Source organism: Balaenoptera borealis (genome assembly GCF_965194805.1).
Source record: "Balaenoptera borealis genome assembly, chromosome: 17".
Classification (NCBI taxonomy): Eukaryota; Metazoa; Chordata; class Mammalia; order Artiodactyla; family Balaenopteridae; genus Balaenoptera; species Balaenoptera borealis.
Window position 1 is genome coordinate 7,738,231 of NC_138876.1, and position 16,324 is coordinate 7,754,554.

The 16,324-nt window shown below is 45.3% G+C and overlaps 1 pseudogene across 1 annotated transcript; it reads left to right on the forward strand.

The window, feature by feature from the left end:
- The first annotated feature begins 606 nt into the window (after positions 1-606).
- Positions 607-14,729, forward strand: LOC309614667 (protein FAM229B pseudogene; annotated as a pseudogene). The gene has a single exon. The product of its transcript is annotated as a protein FAM229B pseudogene (transcript).
- The last annotated feature ends 1,595 nt before the right edge of the window (positions 14,730-16,324 follow it).

Sequence of the window (16,324 nt, forward strand, 5' to 3'; positions counted from 1 at the left end):
TTCTTTTCTATTATGGTTTATCATAGGATATTCTAAAATATGACATGAATGAACCTATCTATGAAACAGAAACAAAATCATGGACATACAGAACAGACTGGTGGTTGCGAAGTAGCTCTTTAAATGATATTACCTTCCACTTCACCAGGAAACACACTGGGAGTGTTTGGGGCCTGGCTGGGCCTGGACACTCCCCAGCCCCAGCCCTACCCCAGATCTCCAGGCCCGGCTCCCCTCTGGGTAGTGCAGACCCCACTCTGCCAGGAAGGGTATGTGAGACAACGCTTCCAGGGCATAAACCCGCCCGTCCCGAGCTGCGGGTTTATGAGACACCAGCTGGGAGTGAAGAAGCCTGCCGGCCTGCAAGGAGGAAACATGGAAACATGTCAACAGGCTCGGGGCTGGGGAAAGCAGCCATGCGTCCTCCTCTGGACCAGCCCCACCCTGGACCACAGTGAGGTCACAGTGGCCATCACAGAGCCCTCCCTCTGGGACGGCTGTGGGCTGCACACCTTGCAAACTTCACACTTGAGCACGCACAGCTTCCTCCAGACAAAGGGCTAGCATTACCCGTTTATCAGGTAGAAAACTGGAGCTCAGAGAGCTTAAGCTGCTTGAGGTCACTCTGCCAGGGGGGAGCGGAACCAGATCCTAACAGGACGCAAGCTCTCGGAATAAAGTCCTAAGAGGAGAACCCTGGGGGCAGGGTTTCCCCCTCGGTAAAGAATCTTTTTAAACCAAGGTTTAAGTGGACCGTGGATAGGCCCATGGGTAGGTGTCCTCCTCCTCCTCGAGTCCCACAGGATGTTAATATGTGTTATGTGGGAGAAGGGAGTTCTATGGCCAAATAAGTTTGAAAACTGCCGCTCAGATCTGACAAGTGATTGAGGCGAGTCATAGTCACGTGCCCGAAGGGTCCTAGTGTCTGAGTCCTGCCCCAGGGTCTCCTCCTCCTTGGTTTTAAAATCCCTCTTGTCGAAAATGGCCATTGAAAACGTGGCCTAAAGTCATTCAGTCAAATGACCAGACTTTTCTTCTCCCTCTTATAACTAGGACGCAATATAATGTCGGGGAGTCATGAATGTGTTCTGGGTCCCAAACTCAGTGCCCTGAATATCGCAAGCTTGCAGTTATCACCAAGAAGAGAATTCTCAATCTGGTGAGTCTGGTGGGGCTTCTACTACCAAGAGATGAATGGTATTTGTTCTCTTGTTCAAAAGACCTTAACTGAGCAATCAGCAGGCACTTGCGGCAGGGTGTAAGGTGGGAACTAGTGGTAACATAGATATGAATCAAGTCCAGATCTCAAGCAGCTTACAATTTAGAAGGTATCTCTACTCTAGTAAAGATAATGAACTATGTGATGGATAAAACACAGGGCTATAAGAAAAGCACAGAGGGCTCTGAGTTGCCAAAGGAAGGAGAAAGAGATTGCAGCTGGGGAACTCTGGGAAGCCTTCCTGGAGGAGGAGACATTATGATAATCTGAATCATTTGCTCTTCTTCCTCTTCTCCTATGAGCAGAGTATATTTCCTGTTCCAGTGATGCAAGGTTTGACTTGCTGTGGCCAATGCGATGTTAGTGAGCTTGCTAGAGAACAGAGTTGAATGTGCTTGCTTGCATAAAGCTTTTTTTTTTCCTCACGCTACTGCCATCACCATGACAAAAAACAACCATGGTCCAGGGAGGATGAAAGAACCCAGCCTCCTGCTGGGAGCCAATCCCACCTGAGTTCTGCTTAGATCAGCTGATCTCCAGCTAACCTGCAGAAACATGAGTGAGAATGAATGTTTGTGGATTTAAGCCACTGACTTTTTGTGGTGGTGTGATGTGCGGCATTTTTGTGACAATTGCTGTCTAACATAAATAAGTTGGATCTTGAAGGAAGGATATGATTTGGATTATGGAGAAGGTAGGGGGCCTCTCAGATGGAAACAGGGAGATAAAGGCAAGGAAGGGGGATTTCAGGCCTGTGGGAAAATAGCAAATGAGGTGGAAAGGGATTCAATAGACTGAAGGCTCAAAGCATTGGAGCGACTCCAAATTTTAGAAGGTCTGAGGCCAGTGTGAAAAATTCAGGCTTTCTACTAAAGAGAATTGTAGGAGGCAGAATAATGACACCTCCCGGAAGACCTTCCTAACCCTCAGAACTTGTGAGTATGTTAGCTGACATGGCAAAAGAGATTTGCAGGTTTCATTAAATTAATAATCTTGAGATGGGGAGATTATTTTGGATTATCTGGGTGTGCCCGATGTAATCATCAGGGTTCTTATAAAAGAGAGGCCGGAAAGTCAGAGAAGACATGTGGCAGAAGCAGAGGTCAGAATGATGCCACCAAAAACCAAGGAAAGCAGGCAGCCTCTAGAAGCTGGGAAATTACCCCCGGAGTCTCCAGAAAGGAAAGAAGCCATGCCTACATCTTGATTTTAGTCCCATAAAACTATTTTGGCTTCTGATCCCCAAAACTGTGATATAATGCATTTGTGTTCTTTGAGTCAGTAAGTTTATGACAGTTTACTACAGCAGCAAAGGGAAACTCATACCGTGACAGAGGTTTATATGCAGGGGAAAACCCTGATTAGAATTGTATTTTTGGATGATCACTTTATCAAATTAGCATGTGTAATATTTATAATAAGAAGAATTAATAAGAATTAATTTATGCTAGTAATAATTATTACTACTAATAATTATTACTACTAATAATTATTAACTATTATAAACAGTGTATTATTATTATTATTATAGTCATCACTCATATCCAAGGGGGGCTCCTGGAACAACTCCCCCAAGGATACCAAAATCCAAGGATGCTCAAGTCCCTTATATAAAATGGCATAGTATTTGCATATAACATACAGCCATCCTCAGCATCAACTCATTTAAATCATCTCTAGATTACCTTATAATACCTAATACAATGTAAATGCCATGTAAATTGTTGTAAATACAATGTAAATGTTAGGTAAATAGTTGCCTGTACTTGGCAAATTCAAGTTTTGCTTTTTGGAACTTTCTAAAACTTTTTCCCAGTATTTTCAATCCACAGTTGGTTGATTCTAAGATGTGGAGGGCTGACTATACTAGCGTTTATTGAGCACTTAGTATTTACCCAGAACTTTTCCAAGAACTTTACAAGCGTTAACTCACAACATCCCTATGAAATGGGAGCTATGACTGTCCCCAGCTCACAGACAAGGAAACCAAGGCACACTGAGGAAGCTAAGCACAGAGAGATGCAGCAACGTGCCCAAGGTCACACAGCCCGTCTAGCTCTGCACTTAGACATTGAGGGTCGGCCATGGGAAAGGATTCGCTGAAGTGACAGAAGGGATGGCGGCCTAAGGTGGAGGCCACCATGGATGTTGCCACAAGGAAGGAGAGAAAAAAACGAGGGCAAAGCGTAGTATCAGCAGGTCAAACGTAGGAGCACTCGGGCAATTGGTCAGCAGAAGGTACCCTCCCGGCATGAAACCGCATCTCAGAAACAGTGATAGAAGAAGCCTGTGTAAACTTCTATGAAAAGGTTTAACATTTTTAAAGGAGATAGGACACAGCAAGAGGCAGAAATAAAAGCAGGAGAGGAGAATGGGGTGGAAGAAGGCAGGGCTGCCCCGCTTTAAGTAACCTTTAGATTCATGAGAAAGAGATGGCTCCTCTGGGTGGACACGGTCCTCCCCGTGGTCCCACCGCCTGGTGGGGACGGTTTGCAGAAGATTCCATCTCTCTTGCGCTCAGCCAGGGGCTCTGTGCTGTGTAAACCGCATGACCGTACTCCACTGCCCAGCTGCAAGGGTGAACACCAGCAACTCCCTTTGGGTTTTGTTGTTGTTTGTTTGTTTCCGAGAAACCTTTAATTTTAGAATAGTTTTAGATTTACAGAAAACTTGCAAAGTTAGTACAGAGAGTTCCTATATACTCCACACCCCATTTTTCTACTGTTAACATCTTATTTTATAGTCAGATATTATCTCTACGAGAATCCAAACGCCAACCATTTAATTCATTAAACCTAAAATAGTATTGAACACCTACTATGTGATAAGTGCGGGGTGTCGGCAAAATAACAGTGAGAGAGCAGACAGCTCCGTTTTTTTGTGGTTTACATTCTCACAGGAGAGACAGTCAGTAACTTGTAGATAAGGTGGTTTCAGACAGATAATAAAGAGCAAAATGTAGCAAGAAAGTGACTCGCAGAGTTGGGTGAGGCAGTCTTAGACTGGGTGGTCAGGGAAATCCTCTTTGATGAATTGACATATGAGCTGAAACCTGAAAAATGAGAAGGGAAGAAAGCATCCCAGGCAGAGGAAAGAGTGCAAAAGGTCTGGGGCAGGATAAGCTCAAAAATGAGAGACCAAACAAGTGGCCTGTGTGGCCACAGCACAAGATGTCCTGACAGGCGGCAGAAGCCAGATCAGATATAACCTTTAGGTCAAAGGCTTTTGAGCCAATTGGACAGATTCTTTTATAATCCAGGCTCTACTCCTTATGTGCTGTGTGACCTCAAGCAAGTTACTCAACCTCTCTGTTCCTCAGTGTCTTCTTTATAAAGAGCTGGTGGGACAGGGTAACATCCGGAGGCCTTGCAGCTCTGCAGCCAGCATGACTCTTGCATGCAGTCCACACAGTGGTGCTGGGCATGCACTTTACAAATCCACCGGCACCATCACAGCAACCAGGGGCGAATGATGCTCGTGGAGCCTGTGACACAGGTACCTGGTTGTTCAGCTCCAGTACTGTCCAGCTCTGCCCCTATGAGAGCCCACTCCTCACTCCCTCTATCCTCCCAAAGAAGAAAGCCTGGGTTGACATAACTCCGGAAATGGATTCTGGATCTGAGATTCCCCAGGACCAGCAGCCCACTCAGAGACACCAGAAAGGGCCGTGAGGAAAGGAGACATCCATTACACGTGCTCTGGGAAACTCCTCAGGACATTCCCAGACTTGTCTGAAGAGCCTTTGGGACAGGCTGACAAGATGATGAATGTCAGACACAGAGGAAAAGAGTTCAAAAGCCAAGGGCTAATTGCCTTGGGATAAACTCTGACTGCAGGAGACCCCTGCAGAATGCCATTGCCCTGTGGTGGAGATTAGCCTGGGAAACAGGAAAGCTTCTCAGACTGGAGTCAGAGCCACACGGCTAGATGGTAATGGCCACCATTATTGAGTACTGAGTGTGTGCTCTGAGATGGTCTCACAAAAGCACCCTTAAAGCAATACAACCACTGTCCTTGTTTTTAGAAGGATGTTTCCATTAGGAATATGCTCACAGGCAAATCAGAAAACTGTACCAATAGTGGCTTAAACAAATAGGGTTTGTTTTTGTTTTGTTTTTATTGTTTTTGCACATGGGGAAAGGTCTGGAGATAGAGAGCTCCTAATATTGGTTGGGCTGCTTTGACTTTGGCATCAGAAACCTAAGCTCCTTCTGGTTGTTTTCTCTGCCATTCTTACCAGTTGCCACATTACCTCATGCTTGTTGCCTCATGATTGCAATGTGGCTGCTGTCAGTCCAGCTATCACATCCATTACCAAGGCACTCCTATTTGAAAGGGATTGAATAGGCAACTAATGCCACTATATTCAAAGGGTAAGCTGAGTCAGGGGTCTGTGGCATGGTATGGTGGAGGTGACATGGAATGTCTCCTGTTTACTCTATCACTTGCGAGCTATGAAACTTCAACACCCTCATCCTCTCTGAGCCTCGGTTTCCTCATATACAAAAAGGAAGACAGTGATACTAGTATCCATGTAAGGATAACAAGAAAGGGGATGTGCAATTTCTTAGTAAACAATTAAGTGGCATGAATGTTCCAGAAATTGCGTGGTCCTCTCTGTGTAACACATCATCACTGGGCAAAGAGAATGCTCTGGACTCAGCCTTCCTTGGCTTTGAATTCTCCCTTCTCCACTTATTACCTGGGTGACCAAGGTTAAAAAACAACTTCTCCACCTCACAGTTTTCTCATCTGTAAAATGGGGCAATAACCGTATCTTGCTCACAGGGGCATCGTGCAGGTTAAAGGAGATAATGCAGGGAAAAGGCCTTGCCTGTTACTGCCACATCAAAGGTGTTCAGTAAATGGTGGTTGTTAGTACAATATGCTGGTGACACACAATTTGAAACCTTTCTGTTCAACCTCTCCAAGTTCCAGACCCACTGCTTCTACACTTTTCCTGGATTGCTTGACCTGGATGCTTCACAGACACTGGAAGGGAAAGGAAAAGAGGATGACAGCCTAGAAACTCATACCTCTCCCTCCTCCTTCCCCACAGGCCCCTGTCTAAACTGTCACCAAGCCCCATCGATCCCATCTCTCTAATATCCTCCCACCTCATTCCTGCTCCTCCTCCCTAGAGCCAGAGCTTCAGGGCACATTCCTAATCCTCCAGCCTAGAAACACCCCTCCAGACTACTGCTTCTCAAAATATAATGTGCTCGCAGATCAGTTAAAATGCAGATTCTAATTCCTAGGTCTGGGGAGAGGGGAGAGGATTCTCCGTTATAACAAGCTCCCAGGCGATGTTGCTTCTGCGGGTCTGAAGATCTCACTTTGCATCACCAGGCTCTAGCATCACCTGGATTATAGGTAAAACTGTGGGCTGTAGCCCAAACCCCAGTGCTACCACCACCACCACTGCCATTGCTGCTGCTACTACCACCAAGAATAATAACAACAATACATAGTATTTCTTGAGCTCTTACTGTCTTCCAGGCACCCTTTTAGTCCTTGTATATTTGTTATCTCATTTAATTTACATGAATTCCTCCCAGTTTGTGGATGAGGAAACAGAAGCTTGAAAGGTTAAGTCACATAGACAAGATATTTCTGCCGATTAGTAATGCAGCTAGAGTGCAAAGTCCAGTCTCTTATGGTCAAGGGACATTAGATGATTCTTGTGAAGTCTGTCTTAAATTTCCTGTAGCTGATAATGTTTGGTACCTGGTGTCAAATCCCTTTGGCTCACATCTGATTTCAGGCACAACCATGGTGGACAGTGGTGACAGCTACTGAACTTAAAAGAGCTTTTGTATTTTCTGCTTTCTGTGCATGGTCCAGAAGAACTGGGTGTGGGTGCGGAAGGGTCAGTGGTGGAAAACATCCCCAGGGCAACCGTCAACCAATGCACTGGCCTTCTGTTCTCAAAGGAGCGATTCTGGAAAACATTCCAGACACATTGCAGATGGCCCAACAAAGTCAAGACTCCACTGTCTCCACTGGCCTCTTGTATAACACACCCTCGTAGTAGCTTTTCCTCTACTGTCTCCATCTCTGTTCTCTCCCTCCTGCTTCCTGAGGTCACCTTCAAAATAAACTACTGGTACCCACGTCCTGCTCTCATGCACTGTGTCTGGGGAAACCAAATTTTCAAAGGACCCAAAAGGGCATGGAATGGGTGATAGGGGTGAGTGGGTGTATGGTTTTAGATGGAGAAGGGATGGGGAAGAAAGATGTATCGAGCTCCTATGTTGAGTCAAGAACAATTACACATGCCAGCTCACTGAATTCCCAAATGGTTTGCAGGCTAAATTTAATATCCCCCTTTTACAGGGGAGGAAACTGAGATCCAGGGAGTTGGAACAGCTTGTTAAGGTTACTCAGATGGCTAATGATTCAGATACGATTCAAACTCAGCTCTGCCTGACTCCACACCCAATGTTCCCTCCTCCATACTGTACCAACCCAAACATTCCACAGGGAGACTCTGTTCCAGCCTCCAGTTAACACTCCCTCCATTCTGCACTGTGATGAAGCAGCTGCAGGCATCTGCTTCTCGCTCTGCCCTCCACAGCCTTAGTGATAATATTTGGGTAGTTGAGACTAAACATCACCAAACATCTACAGTCTTTGACTTCTAAAGATGAGGATGGGTTATTCACCAAACATTTGTACAACTTATTTGATTTTTGCTGACTTTTGAAAATGTGTCTCCTAAAGACACGTGATCCTTCCCTTTGTTTACTCTTTTGGTTTGTGGTACAAATCACGGGTAGGGCCCAGGGAGGCATCCCTGCCAGCAAAGCAGCGCGCACGCTCTCCATGGACCCCCCGCGCCGCAAGGGATTTGGCAGAGACCTTGTTGCACTTTCTTCTGCAGCCATCACTTCTCCTGAGTAAAGCCCACTGGTAAAAAGTCACGATTCTGGAGCCCAATATGACCCAGGAAGTAAGCACAGGACAGGAGACTGAAGGCTGGGTTTCAGCGCCAGCTCTATACCAACCAGCAGTGTGACCTTGAATGAGATACTTAGATTCACCGAGACTCAGTTGTCCCATCTGTAAAAGGGGCTCCATCGAGGCATGGAGCACATTATTCTTCTTCTATTTCATTGATTTTAAGACAGGATTTTTGTTTTTTTACATTTTAAAAGCTTCAACAACAGGCAGGATGAATCCTAAAATCCATGTCGTCTCAGATTGATTAAAATACAGCATTGAAGAAACAATTCACACCCAGGACAAAGAGCTGAGGCAGAGCCCCCAAGCCTAGAGCTTCTGCGCTGGTTGGTCACTGACTCTGAAATCCCCAAAAGTGTTTTATATCTCACCTAATAAAATTACTGTAAAAGTTGGTAGAAAAAAATAATTAAAATTATTTTTTTTAATTATTAAAACATTTGGCAAGGGGTCATGCTGTAGGAACGCAGGAAGCACAGGCTTTGAGGTGGAATCCTGGGGTCAGAGGTCTGGTTTAATAACCTGGGTTTCAGGTTATTAAAAACTGGGTTAGGTTTTCAGACAAGATCTGTACCAAATATGTATAAAACTGGCAAAGTTCTTATCTATCACTAACTAGCTCTTTGAACTCGAACAAGTTACCTAGTCTCTCTGAGATTCAGTTTCTTCATCTATAAATTGAGGGGGAATAAAAGTGCTTTCTTCATAGTGTTGTAAGAATTAAAAAGTTAATACATGTAAAGTGCTTTCATTAGTTGCATCGTGTATGTAGTGCTCAGTAAATGTCAGCACTTACACACACACACCACAATAAGCATATATGTGTGTCTGAACAATGTCCTAGACTTTTTCTTTATCAGACCTTTCAAGTGCACCATGAGTGCCCCACTTTTACAGATGAGAAAACAGAGACCAGAAGCTATGTGACCCCCTGAGCTCTCAGAGCTACTAAGTGGCTCAAGTAGGCTGGAGAGAAACCCAGGTATATACCACACTTGAAGGCATCTAAGTGATCATCTTCCCCTAAAAATTCCCTATAACCTGCCTTCACAAGATCTTCCATGGGAATAAAGGATGGCCAGGGGCATAGGACTCCAAGGGCTGCTTGCTTATATTTGCTTTATATTTTGGGCTTCTGAATAATTTTTTGTTTTGGGGGGAAAGGGTTCAGCAGCTGAAAAATAAACAAATAGTTATAGGAATAAATACATAAGTGTCAAGCCACTGGCTTCTCCCCTCCTCCTAACTTTCCTCTTCTGGAAAGTGAGACTCAAAGAAGGGAGATGCTGGCTCAGGTCTCCGTGTCGTTTGATGTCAAGGAGAGCACCAGAGGCTGGGTCTTCACGCTGCCATCTCTCCAAGACCCACACCACCTCCATAGTGGAGCCTCCATAGTGTATTTTACGCTGAGTTTGATTTGGAGAAATTAAGCCATTTTAAACTCCACCACAGACTGGACTCACTGCGTGCCTGCCCAAAAAACCATGAAGACAACTGCAAATGCCTAACTAATGACATCACAAGCTGGCATCCTTCTAAGGGTGGACGCATGCCATTTTGAACATGCACTGCATTAGTAAGCAGTGGAATGCTAATAAAACGTGTGCAATAAATTGCATTTTAAAAGCATCATGGGAGGCTGAGATTGCTCTTTCAAGAAACCCTATGAGGAATTCTTTGATAGAGTAAGAAGGGGGGGAAAAGCCTTTAACAATGGAATAAAAATCACTCATTTGAGTCTTATAAATCCAGACTGTAGTATATGGCGCTTCCTTTGAGCATATTGCTTTTTATGTGTGTAGCATATGCCTGAACACTCATAGATAAATCAGCGGACTAACTATGGCTGGAAAGCAACAGCTCCACCTCCTCCCAATCCCCTCTTATCTAGTTTCTCCCCACCTCTCCCGTCCCTCAAAAAAGAAAACTACTTCCACCCTTAAAATATCTAAGTATAGCGACTGGGCCTCCGGACCGCAGATACTCGCTGCCTTGTCCACATCTTTGAGCATCGACCGCTCTGGAAGCCGGGGTAGGAAACTATGTGAAAGAATCCTCTCATGTCACAATTTCTGGGTGTCACTGGAACATCTGATCATCATTCCTTTGGCAATTCCAGCCTTCTCTGGAAGGTCAGTAGAAGCAATTGATTTATTCACCTCTACAGGAATCACACTCGGCCTATTTTGGTTTTCAGTGAATTATGCCTTTTCAGTTTGGGACCCAACCAAGGAGGTTTCCAGTGGAAGGGGGAGATTCTTCAGTTGGGCTGGAGCCTGGGCTGAGCTTTCTAGAGATGTCACCAACCAGGCAACTTGGAAGACGCCCTGGAAGTCATGGCCTGACAATAACTGATGTTCCCATCACTGTCTATGCAACAATGCGAAAGCCACCTACACAAAGCAGCAAGGAAATGCATCCTAATAGCATCATTAAGTCTTTTGTAGTGGTTTGACTAGGTCAAGGGTAATGGGTCAGTATCATCTTATGATCTAGTAAACAAAAGTGGTGGCACCTTTGGATTAAAAAAAAAAAAATCTAAATAAATGAAGTCACGGTGATTTCAAACAAGGAGAACAGATTGGCGATGAGGAGACCTGAGTTCAAGCACTTTGATTTTTTTTTTTTTTTGGGCTGCGCCGTGCGGCTTGCAGGTTCTTAGTTCCCCCACCAGGGATCGAACCCGGTCCCTCTGCAGTGGAAGCATGGAGTCCTAACCGCTGGACCACCAGGGAATTCCCCAAGCACTTTGATTTTTAAGCAACCCATCCTGTCACCTCTCTGAGACTCGGTGTCTTCACTTGTACAGCAGAAATAGCATCTGCTCAATTGAAATTAGAGAACAATTTGGGGAATCAAATTAGATGATGAACGTAAAAGGGTTTATCAAAAGAACACTAGTTCAGGGCTTCCCTGGTGGCACAGTGGTTGAGAATCTGCCTGCCAATGCAGGGGACACGGGTTCGAGCCCTGGTCCAGGAAGATCCCACATGCCATGGAACGACTAGGCCTGTGAGCCACAACTACTGAGCCTGCGCGTCTGGAGCCTGTGCTCCGCAACAAGAGAGGCCGCGATAGTGAAGAGGCCCGTGCACCATGATGAAGAGTGGCCCCCTCTTGCCGCAACTGGAGAAGGCCCTTGCACAGAAACGAAGACCCAACACAGCCAAGAATAAATAAATTAATTAATTAAAAAAAAAATCTTCTCAATAGAAGCAGAAAAAGCATTTGACAACCCAAAATCCTTTCATGATAAAAACTCACAACAGACGGGTTATAGATGGAATGTACTTCAATGTAATAAAGGCTATATATGACAAGTCCACAGCAAACATGGTACTCAATGGTGAAAAGCCAAAAATTTAAAAAAAAAAAACAAAAGAAGAACACTAGTTCAGAGGGAGGAAAGAACACAGGCTTCAGAATGAAGCTGCCCTCTCTTCCCCCTCCTCCTTATGTGCAGTTAGCCATCAAGTCCTACAGAATCTACTCAATTAAATTCTCTGTATGTGTATCTCCTCTTCTCCACCCCTACGCCACGTCCCTAACTCAAGCTCACCTCAACTTGCACCTATATTATTAGAGCAGGTTCTTCACTAGCCTCTCTACGTCAAGGTATATCCACAGGGCCGTTAAGGCGATTCTTCTAAAATGCAGCTCTTAGCAGCTCCCCATTTCTCCCAAGAAAAAAAAGATTCAGCTCCTGTGTAAGGCTTAGCAGAGCCTTCAAGATTCACCCCTGCCCACCTCTCCACCTTTCTATAGCCAGAAAACATGGCAAACTGTGCGCTCTCTCTTAAATTTTCCATTCAGCTCACATAGTTCATTGACCAAGGCAAGTCAGGGGCCCTGGGAATGATCTCCTGACTCTATTCCTCCAGGAACAATTAGTAGCTACCACGGGTATTGAGCGGAGTAAGGAGCGAGATGAGAGGTGGGCGCAAACCTCTGCTTCCCCGCTGACCTGCTGTAGGACTAGCTAGCAAGTCACTAGACACTCAGAGCCTCGGTCCCCTCATTTGCAAACAGAAAGGGTAACATTACCTTGATTTAAGGATTGGATGAGATCATGTATATAAACACCAGGTCGATATCTGGCACATAATAGAAGCTTAATGTATGACAGCGGCTCCAGGCTTTTGCTACATTGTATTGTTGTTTCCCTTGTTCATGGCTGAGAGAGGTGTTCCTCAGCGGGGTCCGCGGACTGCCAACAACCCGCAAACTCCATTATCCATCTGCCACACGATAAGGGGCTTGCACAGCTGTGAACCCACTCCTGCTCTCCCTGAGAGTCTCCCAGGGTCCCACCCAGGGCATGGCTGGGGTGCAGACAGTAGGTGCTCAGCCCTTGCTCCTCACAATGGGACCCAGAGAAAATGATGGTGATGTGGCGGGTCCAAGCAGAGCTGTGGGCGTTTGCTCCGACTCTTCAGCCCGGGGGTGGGGGAGGAACCGGGCTCCTGGCCCTTTCATTTAACTTCTTATTTTCCCTTTGGCATCAGTTCCTCTGCAGCATCTGGTTTCTATCACTGGACAGATGACATTTGGGGCCCAAGTTCCTTGACCTCCCAAGGACCCTGAGCATCCATCGGGCTTATCAGAACTGTGCGAGCCAAGCCAGAGGAAGGCGCCTGCGAAGATGAGGAAACAGCCTGGATCCAGGAGGGCGGCTGGAGATCCTAGCGAGGACCTGGAGCGGTGCCTGGGCTGCGCGAAGGCCTTGGGCTGCTCAGGCCAACTCAGCTGTCCCGGAAGTCCTTCAGAGGCTTCTGCCACCTCCTGCCGCCTCATCCCAGGCTCCTTGCATGGGGCAGGGCCAGCACTGAACAACTTAGTTGTGCAAACTTTCTTGAAAACAGAAAGCCCTCGATAAGAGAGAGCTGTTTTCTTTGTCATTATCATTATTATGAGACACTAAAGGAGCTTGCCTCAGTGTTCAGAAGGATCTGTCCAGATGCTTAAAGCAGCGCCAGCATCTCCATCTTTCGGGAGACCATTGCCGAGCACTTGCCATGGACCAGACACCAAATTCGATACTGGACAGCCTCATCTGTCTCACCCTCTCACATGTTGATACAAGTTACTTTTCTTTTTCTCTTGAACTTATAGAGGAAGGGATGGAATCCCACAGAGGCTGGGTGACTTACCAGTGCCTCGGGGCTTCCACAGAGCTGAGCCAGAACTCACAGCCAGTTGTGCATAGCTCTAAAGCCCACCACTGTTTTCAAGACCCCTTGCTGTGTGCTAAGAGTAAGTACCAAAGCGGAAGCCCCAGTCCTGCAGGAAAAACCTGAACTTGACCATAAATGAGGTCAGGAGGCAGATCTGTAGTGAGACAGGACTCGAAGGAGGGGTCCCCAGAGACGCCATTGCTGCACTTGCACTTAATGCAGAGCCCCTTCCTGCACACTGGGAACTAAGGGAAGCTCCTGTCCCCAGACCCCGCCCTGGTCTCAGGGAAAAGCAGCTTCCAGGAGCCACCCTCTGCCAGGATGGAACAAGCACTTTAGAATCTAGAGGGCTGATTTTTATTTCTAACAGCTTTATTGACATGCAATTTTCATACCATACACCTTACACATTTAAAATATGCAATTCAGTGGGTTTTAGTATATTCAGAATTGTGCAACCATCACCACAATCAATTTTAGAATATTTTCATCATCCTTAAGAGTGACCCAGTATGCTTCAATCATCATAAGACCAGCAACCCACCCTTTTCCTCCCAGCCGGAGGCAGCCAATCATCTACTTCTTGTCTCTATATATTTGCTGATTCTGGACATTTCATAAAAATTGGACTCATATAATACGTGGTCCTTTGTGACCGGCTTCTTTCATTTAGCATAATGTCTTCAAAGTTCCTCTGTCCACACACCATGCACCCAGTTGTATCAGGTATCAGTACTTTATTCCTTTTCATGTCCAAATAATATTCCACTGTATGGACATACCACCTTTTCTTTATCCATTCACCAGGTGATGGATACATGGGTTGTTTCTATGTTTTGGCTATTATGAATGATGCTGTTATGAGCATTCACGAACCGGTTTTTGTGCGGACGTACATTTCTTTTCTCTTGGGTGCGTATCTAGGAATGGAATTGCTGAGTCACGTGGTAATTCTGTTTCACCTTTGGAAAACTGCCAGACTATTTTCCACAGTGGCTACAGACACCAGCAGTGTAAAACGTTCCAATTTCTCCCCATCCTTGCCAAAATCTGTTACTGTCTGAACTTTTTATTATAGTAATCCAAGTGGATGCGAAGCAGTATCTCATTGAGGTTTTGATTTACATTTCCCTAATGAGGAAGGATGTTGAGCATCTTTTCACATGCTTGTTGGCCATTTGCGTATCTTCTTTGGAAAGAAGATTGTTCGCCCATTTTTTAAATTGGGTTGTCTTTTTCTTATTAACTTGTAAGAGTTCTTTATAATATATTCTAGATGCAAGTTTCTTCTATGATATACAATTTGCAAATCTATTCTCCCATTCTGTAGGTCATCTTTACACCTTCTCAATGGCATTCTACAAGCCCAAGATTTTGTACATCCTAGTTGTGGACGCAGGAGCTAGTGGTGGAGCTGGGAATCCAGAGAACTCAGCCCCAGGCGCTGTCGAGCAGAGGACTGCGCTGTCCTACTCTACGGTGGCTGGCGTGCACCGAATGCTAACCGCGCTTTTTCGTGCACTTGACACCTATTTTGTCCTCACAGTGACTCTAGGAGGGGAAATAGCCATATAGCGTCGTGAACTTTGCTGTCCAGTCTTATGGGATCAATTTCCAATTCTAACACTCACTATCCATGTAACCCTGGCCAAGTTTCTAACCTCCCTGTGCCTCAGTTTCCTCATCTGTAGTAAGGAGATAAAAGGCCAACCTTGAAGGCTATTGTGAAGATTTAATCAGTTAATGAGTGTAAAATGATTAAGGTGTGGCTGGCACAAAGGAAGTGCTTTTGTTACAGTTGGGGAAGTGAGGCTTGCAAAGGTTAATTGCACTGTTTTCTATTTCACAGCTGGTAAGTGGTGGACTCTGCCTTCCTGTCCAACTCTGGTACCAGGGTTTTTACCCACTGCACCTTGCAGACCCAGAAATCAATATAATGGTTGGGTGAATGAATGAATGAGCTAAAATAATTATTTGGCAGCGATTATGACCTGGACAGTTTCATATTCATTATTTCCTTTAATGATTAATTGCTTAAAGATTAGGTACTATTATCCCTTTTAGAGAGAGAGAAGAAAGCCATCCAAAGCCATGACAACGCTCTTTGTCCCCACCACTGCCTCGGTGAGAAGACGAGGGTTCAATTCCACGTCTTTGACACCAAGGTTGATGTCTCTTCTTTACCATCAGAATAATCCAAGAACTGGGGCAAATCCAAAACAGATGCTTCCATCTGCAAAATTCCATCCAGAGCAGTTAGACCAGGGAGAATTCCAGAGGTTATGTCCTGCCTCCGCTGATTTCCAGTCATAATGTGGACCTTTCGGCACATGAATTAATTCTCTGAACCCTGGGTTCCTTTCCTGGAAAATGTGCGTAATAATACCTACTTTGCAGGATTGCGGGAGTGACAGTGAGATGACGCGGTATAACAGCTAGCATCAGACCTGGCACACAGGAGGCATTTAGTAGATTAATAGAATTAACATCAATTCGTGTCACCACATGTTAATAGGTATAAGCGTATTAATTAATAATGATTTCAGCTTGGAGGCTGAGCGAAGTAGTGGGGAAATTGGGGCTTAATGGAAACACAGGAGGTCTGCCCTTCACAACCCTCGAGCTACTGTCATGTCGCTATTGGTCAGAGCTCCAGGAGTCAACGTGACATCTTTAGCCATTACTGCTCCGTGCACTTCTGTTTATTCAGTGCCATGCTGCCGGCCTATGAGGCTCAGCATCCAGACCACACTGTAAGGGGAAATATCCTGAGAAAGACATAACAGCTATCACAAAAGCCATGAACTAAATCTTCCCTTCTAGACTATTCGAGAATAGTGACCCAATTTGCTCAGGATTCTAATAGACTTCAGTATCAGTTAGAGTGCTTTGGGTTGCAAGTAAAATAATATTCAATTAAAATAGAATTATGCAACCAAAATGGCGTAAACAATCGAGGCCATAACAT